Here is a 7,657-nt window from a genome sequence, read left to right as displayed (position 1 = left end):
CAAAAAAAAAAAAAAAAGGAAATGGCTACCTATTTGTAACTACCTAGAAGTTGAGTTTTTGTGATACCATAAATTCTCATTATATCAGCATTACCTCCTTTCTGGAAAAGATTGTTGCATAACCTTTACTAGCATTATTTTTACTCGATGTGCTAGGATAATAAATTATTTTGATTTTCATGATTTAATATGTAGAAACTAAAAAGTAACTAATCATACACAAAAGTCTGCGTCAAGGATGGGGCTGGTTGGATGAGTTTGGAGAAGAGCCTAGATAAGGGGAGGTCCTGCGGAAGCAATGGGAAGTGAGGCATTTGGAGCTGAGCAAAGAGGCGAGCCCAGAGCAGGCTGACTCACCAGGAAGGGGAGTTAGCACAAAAGGTCAACTTTCTCTTACAGATAAAGGAAACTTCATAAGTCATATCCCTGACAAGATGAAATCAAAACCCAGGCATGTTAGCTAAAATATAGCATGCCTGTCCTGTGATCTTAGGAAAAACCTTTGAGCAAAATTTAAATACTGGAAAAGCTGGGTGTGTACTGGAATAGAAAGAATTTCCAGGCAAGATAAGGATATTTCTAGATCCCTTGTCACATCTGGGTATCACTAGGGGGTCAAGAGAAATATGCTAGGAGTTTTCATTTGAAAAAAAAAATGACAGAAGTCACTAAAAGAGTAATGTGAAGTTAACTTTAAATGATAGCAAATTTTGCAGATAAAGTAAGAAATAACTCTTCCTACTTCCACTGGCTCAATTCTTCATAGTTCATCATAGGATGTTGAGGACATGGGAAGGAGAAAACTAAAATATAAAAATCTTCAGGACCATGTGGGGGAGCCATTAAAATGCATTGGTTCAAGCAGTCCATTAAACATTTTCCAGCCTACTCACTGAAGCTGTGGAAAGTTTAAATTATAAGAAGATGCAAAGGAAGAAAATGGCAAATGGAAGGAAAGCCATAACAGTTAAAGCAAGAAATAGCAATAAATTAGCTATAAGAAAATGCAGGGGAGATCAAACAAAAGGATAGGGATTACAATAAAACTACCATTAATTTATGTACCAAAAGAGGAGAATAAGGGCTGTGTGTTTATACCAGGATCGAACCCAGGGGCACTTAACCACATTCCCAGCCCTTTTAATTTTTTTATTTTCAAATAGGGTCTCACTAAATTGCTTAAGGCCTTGCTAAGTTGCTGAGGCTGGCTTTGAATTTGAGATCCTCCTGCCTCAGCCTCCCTTACCACTGGGATAATGGTGTGCATCAACATACGTGGAAGGATTTTCTTAAATCCTATACATACAAAGAGAAATACTATCTATTTACTTACATATTATTACAATAAATGTTTGAATAGGCTTAATGCATGTACACATAACAGCATTAAAAAGTCAGCTGACCACTCTGAACATGCCCATGTAGAAGTGACTGGAAACTATCTCATGGGCATTGGAATTGCTACCATTTAATAAATACTTTCTGTGATCTGGATCCTGCTCAAGGCAAGTTACATTTCATTAATTCCTTAGCAGCTCTGGGAATTATATATTGCTGTTAGAGTCTGTAAACAAGTCAAAATAACACCTGGCATTTTGCCAGGGGAATGCTAGAGTTCATAAACAAGTCTGGATGGTGCCTGGCAAAATGCCAGAGGGAGTGGTTTGAGAAGTAACAAAAGCGAGCCATTAAGTGTGGAGATTCCTGATTGGTTGACTGATGTATCTAGTTTATGCTAATTAGATAAGCTGTGTGGAATGTATAAATACTGCTCCTGTCCTGCAATAAACGGCTTCCACTCCTGCTGTATCAATGTACACAAGTTGCTCGTCACCCCCCAGTTATTTTGCTGCAGCCGTACTGCGGCATATTGCGGCCCTCATCTACAAGAGAAAATTGAAGTTGAGAGAGAGTAAGTACCTCTTCCAAGGGCACACGGTAGTAAGTAAAGGTGCTAGTTTAAATCTCTCTGATGCACAGTCCACTGATTACACACTCTGTCCCCTTCATCTTAACAAAGAGGCCTTTGTGGGATTTTACATTTCCAAGAAATAGAAGGAAGCATATCCAACTGAGGTGATGCCAGAGTCAGGGTTCTTGAAAGAATGGAAGAGAAACATCCCATTGAGGGTTGGAGACATGGTCACTAAAAGTTCCCAAAGACAACGCATCATTATCTCTCTACTCGTTACGTAAGATGGACAATGCATTTAAAGGTTTAGGATTTGAAAGATTTGAGATTTTTTCATTTACATTAATATAAAGGAATTTTCGTTTTGTCTTGTCATTTGCTAGTGTTAACCATTAAAGCTGTACTTGGTTTCCCTGGTTTGGTGTTGGGAGAAAGGGATTGCCTAGCTCCTTGGATTTTCTCAAGGGCACTGTAGATTACAGTGGACTATTCAATACTATAATCTGACTTTTCAGCATTGTCTTGTAATAGGTTTTCTTTCATTCTGATGACACACCAAAGGAATTTTAGGGCACATATGGTGCCCTTGAATATAAAAAATAAATTTAAAAAAATATATAAAAAATAGACAAGATTTTCCCTATTTTACATGCTAAGTATTTGGAAGTTTTGATCAGATATTTAAATGGAAGCTTCTATACAAATCATAGCTGCAGAAAGAGGCAATCAAGCATTAATACTGAATAGAAGAAAAAGCTGTAAGTTTTAAAAACATTTCTTAACTATTTAACGTATCTGAACCATGGCATAAGCCTGTTTTATCAAAGTTATGACTAGAAAATTAGCCAAGTTTCTTCAGTTCACATTTCAAACATTTCTGGAATGCATCTTTTTGGACCCTTTCCTTTGTGTATTGATATATAAGTATATTTTTATAAATAAAATTTTCTATCATGATTTTTTACTAATGCAAAAACAAGACATTTTCAAGTTTCCAGAAATAAAAAGAATCTTAAAAGTAAACTTGCTAACTACATAACAATATAAAGAAAGAGGAAACAACCTAACCATCCAAAGACAACAGACTTGTATGTTTCCTATAGGGCTCTCTGCACGTCTCTGGGAGTGGAGAAAGATGATAAGCTTCTATAGGACACCTGTTCAGGCAGCCAAGATCAACACAGGGTCTGTTCTGGTTGCTCCCTGGGACTCACTGCTGCTAAGAAAAACATGTTCTAGGAAGTCCATAGCAAAGGCTCTATAAGTCTGTACTTCCCCCAAAGAAAGATAATTTTCTACCCACCCTGTAAAGTAATAACCCCATCACTAGAAAATCAGGCACAAAGAATAACTCTTTATATTGTAAATAGTAGATAAAATTACTTCAATTTTCCAAACAATCTTTGTGGTTTTGCATATCCAAAGTTCATAGGCAATGACCTAGCAGCAACCTCATACCTCCCAGTTTGGGCTTGGCTCTCAGCTTTCTACTCATTATTCCAAGAATGATGCTCTGTGAGATTTTCATTCTTAAATCTAAAACTACTCATGGATTTTTTGGTATATATTTTCTATTCTAGACAGGCTGAAATAATTTCCCAGGTTCCCTATTTATTCCTTTTTTATTGGTGCATTATAATTATGTAACAATGGGATTCATTTTTACATATTCATACATGTACACAATATAACAGTATAATTTGGTCCCTCCCTAGATACCCTTTCTAAATAATTCTTTCTTAACTCAGGTATTAAGCTACATGGTCTCATTTCCAAAAATTATTTAGAAAGCATTAGATTTATCCATTCCTTGTTCAACATTGTTTATCTCTTTCTTGCATCTGTTTCATTTACTGGTGAATGTTCATATTATGGTTTGATATGAGGTGTCCCCTAAACTCTCGTGTTTTAACAATTTGGTCCCCAATGCAGCAAAGTTCAGAGAGAGAGCTTTTGGGGAGTGATTGGATCATGAAGGCTCTAATCATGTCAGTGGATTAATCCATTAAAAGCTCAATGGATTACTGAGAGGTGGAAGAAACTGTAGGCAGATGGAGCATGGTTGGAGAAAGTAGGCCACTAGGGCTGTGCCCTTATTTTGTCCTTGGCCCCTTTTTCTCCCTCTCTCTGTTCCCTGGCAGCCATGAGTTGACGGCTTTCTTCTGCCAGGTTAGTCCACAATGATGTTCTGCCACACTTCAGGCCCAAAGCAATGGAGCAGGCCAATTGTAATCTAAAACCTCTGAAACCATGAGCCCGAATCAATATTTCCTCCTCTAAGTTGTTTGTGTCAGATAGTTTTATGTTGCTGTGATCAAAGTAATACAGTGACGAGTGTTTTTGTTTGTACATCTAAAAAAATAGAGGTTGGTTAGTTTGTACATAATATATATTGTCAGTGCCTTAGAACTAGTGTTTTATGAAATACAACTACAAAAACAATGACAAAATATACTTCATTTATGTTGACTAAAAATGTTGAACTTTCTTAAGCCAGATTTGATTTCCTTATTAAGCTCAAACTTTCTTGTGACTAAAGAATCCCCATAAATATTGGTTCAAATGGACCACAAAGAATTACTGAAAATGTGTTATCTTATTTTACATGACATTCATATTTTTTTCTTGTCTTCTTGAACTGCTGAGTTACAGAAAAGTAAACAAATAGGTAAAACAATTATTTTCCTAAGATCTTAAAATAAAAACTCCTCAAATAAGATAAGTAAAACTGTATGTTTATTAGTATCCCCTCTATCCAATCACCCTGTAATAGGTAGTTTGAATCATATGTATATAGGACAAGAAGATAAGCTTCTTCTCCTTGTGAACCAACATTGACTTCGTAGTCAAATTCACTTTTACTAACTTTAAAGAAAATGAGATTTGGATAAGACCAAATGCTCAAGTAAGGTGTGAAGCCAGAACCCTAGGTAAAAATAACACCACATTTGAAAATCCACCCACCTCCCTGCTCAGGTGATGGGGATGGAACTCAGGGCCTCTCACATGCTAGGCAAAACTATTTTAAAATAAGACTTCCAAAATAAGTACTTTTCATTTAAAACTGGTAATTTCCATCTCTTTCTTTCCGGTTATTTGCACTTGCAATTTATTGTGAGGACTCCTGACCACAATGAATTCTATTCTGGAAATATAGGGTTAAATTTAAATGACAAATCTCTTTTTGGAGACAGATCACATTAGATTTTGATGGGTTTGGAAAATGGATACAACAGTCTTCACCTTCATATCCTGGAGTAACCCTGGAATTCCCACATGGGAACTTGAAATAAGAGTTGATTCCAGTCTCTACAGTGAACATATGGATGTACAAACAGCTTCTAAGTCTTTTGATGTTCAATAAGAGGAAGGAGTGGGGAGCTGTTTCCTGGAGGAGTATGGGGCACTAGGGAGCATTAAAGAAACAATGGCAAAGGAAATGTTAGTCCTTTGGACTCAATATGCTTTTGTGAACAATGAATTTCATGAGTTTTGGGTCCCTGAATAGAAATGTTACAGGTTCCGATCCTTTTCCCACCAGTGCTTTAGAGACCATAATAATGCCTCTGTGCTTTAAGTTTACATTTGAAAACACAACCGGCATCCTGTATGCATTCCCTACTTACCTAATAAAAATCATGTCGTGACTATAAACCTGAGAAGCCTTTTGCAACATTTGTAGCTGGAAGTTCTGTTAAAAGGCATGATTATATGAAGTCTCATTCTTTCTACCTTCCAATTCTCCACATTATTTTCCTCATTCTTAGGAATAAAGAAATGCTAGACAAACAAGAAAATGGCAATCTTCCATAATTACATCATGGAGAAATAACCTCCATCACTTTCAACATATGCCCTTTCAGTTATATCAATAAGGATATACTGTTTTCATTTTCAAAATAAAAAGAGTTTTCTAAGTTAGAACAAATGGGATAGATCTGTTTATTAGCAATTATTCAAATAGATTTGTAATATCGAGTTTACTTCCTGAAAAACTATTTCTGTGCTTTAGGGTCAAAAAATAAAAATCAGTATAGTTTAGCAAAAATATTTTAATAATTTTGAAATGGCTTTTGGCCAGGTGTAGTGGTGTACACCCATAATCCCAGTGGCTTGGGAGGCTGAGGTAGGAGGTTCATGAGTTCAAAGCCAGCCTCAGCAACTTAGGGAGGCCCTAAGAAACTTAGTAAGACCCTGTCTCAAAAAATAAAATTGCGTGTCTGTATGGGGACAGGTGGGTTCTGGGAATGTGGCTCAATGCTTAAGTCCCCTTGGGTTTAATCACTGGTACCAAAAATAAAATGGCTTTTATATGACTCAGACATTTCATGTATATTATCAACCATTTATCATTCAAATCTGAATTATTCTAAAATTATGAAAGAAGTTGTAGTACTCTAGATAATGGAGTTCTCTAGAATTCACATATGAAGTATTCAACAGATAAGTGATCAGTCAGTAGAATACACAGTTTATTATCTTAAGATTTTTAATACTGGACTGGGGATGTGGCTCAAGCAGTAGCGCACTCACCTGGCATATGTGGGGCGCTGGGTTCCATCCTCAGCACCACATAAAAATAAAATAAAGATATTCTGTCCACTGAAAACTAAAAAATAAATATTTTAAAAATTCTCTTTAAAAAGATTTTTAATACTGATTTTGGTTGAAAGAAAGTAATAATGTAGCAATTATCTAATACCTATAATTTCCAAAAACACTGTTAGAAACAAAAAGTACAAGCCATGGTCCCTACAACAGAAAGGGAATGGGTTCTTATCCCTGTCTGAAGAGGTCCCTAAGGAGAATTATGCTATGCCCAACCTCCACTGCTACCCTCAATTAATTAAAGCATTCAGGAGTGAGTTAAATTTCAAATGTAATGGAATTCGACTTAGTGCTTCCTGTTCCCCGCCTATGTTTGAATTTATGCATCATGTTTCTAATTTTCCCCTTTCCTAATCATCAATCTCTTAAGAAAAACCATATGTGGGCAGAAAAAAAGCTTTTCTTAATTATTAGGCCTTCAGTAATACTTCAGAGTAGCATGTGCTTGGCACTTCAAAATTATTTAAATTTACATCTCACGATTGCCCTCAAAAATCTCATCTTCCCTTTGTTCCTGGGCACATGGCTTCTCTGTTCAAGATGACTTTTCCCTGCTTTGCATGTGGCTAGGTGTAGTCATGTGATTAAGCTCTCACCAATAGCATGAGAGGGAAGAGCCAAAGCTCTTGGGTGTGAGATTTAAGGAAAATGGCTCACCTGAACTTCCTTTTTTATCTTTCTTGCAGGCTGGATTTGCTGCTACTCAACCTTATCCTTGTCAGTGTGGAAAATGGCCTTGGAACTCACATAGCAACTAGATTGAAGGAAACTGCTTCTAAATGACTTACAGGAGTGGAGCCACCCCTCCATTTTGGAATGTCCACCTCAAAATGGTTATGTGAAAACAAACAAATCTTGGTCTCAAACACCCACCCCTTTAATGTTTTAGTATGGCAGATCTTTCAATCATATACTATACAATTAATTAAGAATTATTGACTTCATTTTACAAGTTAGGAAAAGTAAGATTTGTGGTGGTAAATCACTAACAGTAGGGTTTTTCCAGACTCCTACTTGCTCCGCTACAGAAACAGTGAACCCTCTAGAGGGGGGGGGAGGGGGGCAGAACAAAATAGAGTGCACCTAGGACTAGAGAACACTCAGCTACTACATGATCCAAGTCTCTTGAATATCTCC

The 7,657-nt window shown here is 36.6% G+C and overlaps 1 long non-coding RNA gene across 1 annotated transcript in view; it reads left to right on the top strand.

Annotated features, from left to right (window-relative positions):
* LOC125615522 overlaps positions 1-7,437 on the top strand; it is a 28,995-nt gene extending 21,558 nt beyond the window's left edge. The window contains exon 3 of the long non-coding RNA XR_007346131.1: positions 7,207-7,437. This is a non-coding gene — a long non-coding RNA (uncharacterized LOC125615522). The remainder of the gene's footprint in view (positions 1-7,206) is intronic.
* Positions 7,438-7,657: the final 220 nt, after the last annotated feature.

This window comes from Marmota marmota, unplaced genomic scaffold (assembly GCF_001458135.2).
Source record: "Marmota marmota marmota unplaced genomic scaffold, marMar, whole genome shotgun sequence".
NCBI lineage: Eukaryota > Metazoa > Chordata > Mammalia > Rodentia > Sciuridae > Marmota > Marmota marmota.
Note: the sequence above shows the minus strand (reverse complement) of the source record. Positions and strands in the feature narration are given on the sequence as shown.